Below are 1608 nucleotides of genomic sequence, written 5' to 3'. Positions count from 1 at the left end.
AGTTTTGGGAAATGTTCAAGGTATTGAAGGCCGACAAGCTAAGAAGTTTGGTATAAATGAAGACACTTTTTGTTTAAAATAAGTGTGGCATTGTAATGTAATATTATAATGTTTAAATACACACTTTGTATGAATAACATTGTTGTAAACTTGATCATAGTAAAATAAAATATAAACACTTGATTACTTTTTGAAGAAAGCTACAAAGGACAAATTGGATATTGAAGATATCAAAACAATTAGAAAGGTTTTTGTATGTATACCTTTTGTATATAGATTGCACTATTGTATATGCATCTTTGAGAAGTGGGAAAAGATTTCTATTTTTATTGTAAAACCAAATCCTAATAGGGTCGAGGATTATTATAAGGTTTAGTCCTCTAACAAGGACAAAAATACTATATTAATGTAATAAACTCCTAACAATGTCAATATCTTTCACACGATACATTTGATTAGTGGATTATTTTTTGGGTACCATCCCCACCTGAGTTTTCAATTGTCCAAGGTTTTCCTAGTTTAAAAAATAATAGTTTCATGATTTAAATTGTGTTATTGTTATGTTTACTTTTTTATTTTGATAATTTATATAAGTTTAAATATTGTTAATAATATCCATAGTTTGGTAAAATTTTATAGAATATGGATTCACTCTCCCCCCAACAGTATTAACTATTTCTAACAATTGGCATTTGACCATAGTTACTCAATGGAGGCCTAATAACTTGAGTAAGATCTTCATCAATATGGGTCAAGTACAAATGAACCTAGAGGAAGCTCTTGAAGAACTTGATGTAGTGATAGAAGAAAGAAAGAAAATAAAGATCGAACATAGAGATGCACACGATTTCATTTAGAAATAGAAAGAGAAGATTGAATCATTTAATTCTAAGAAGAAAAAGTTATACAATCAAATGAAGGATAGTAATTTGAAGCTTTTGATCTTAAGAGAGATAATGAGACTCTAAAGCATGAACTTGAGATCATCAATCTTAAGATGAGAATGATGGAAGATAACAAGATAAGTCAATAAATTTTGAGATCTAAGAATGCAAATCTGAAATCCAAAGTGACCAAACTAACCTCTGATCTTGAAACTACAGAGTTATATTAAATAAAACTTGTGAAGTGAAACAGTATTGTTAAAGGAGAAATTACACAAATAATGAAACCTCTTGATAAATTGTACACCAGTACTAAGAAACTCAATGAGTTGATTATGGAACAAAGACATGCTTATGACAATAAATTGATTGGATATGATGAAGGAGAATCATCTAAAGGATCTAAAGTTACTAAGGAACTAGATCTAGTGAATAAACAACTTGAACATCAAGAAGATCTAAAAAAAGAAGCACCTATTCAATGTGGCCAACCTAAAAAACCTAAGAAGTGAATAAACAATCTACTAGAAGATAATTTTCATGTAATCATCTTGGACATATGAAGGAGGACTATAGTGGTAATTATTCTAAACCCTTTTCTGCTTATTTTTATAATTTCTTTGCTTATGGAGATAGATCTAATGAATGTACTTGAAACCTAAATATAATAATAATAATGGAATATATGAAATTACTAACCCTAGAATTAGTAAACCTCTTGAAG

This window comes from Cupressus sempervirens, chromosome 10, assembly GCF_028749045.1.
Source record: "Cupressus sempervirens isolate cs-2001-9-10 chromosome 10, ASM2874904v1, whole genome shotgun sequence".
Classification (NCBI taxonomy): domain Eukaryota; kingdom Viridiplantae; phylum Streptophyta; class Pinopsida; order Cupressales; family Cupressaceae; genus Cupressus; species Cupressus sempervirens.
This window is presented reverse-complemented; position numbering follows the sequence as displayed.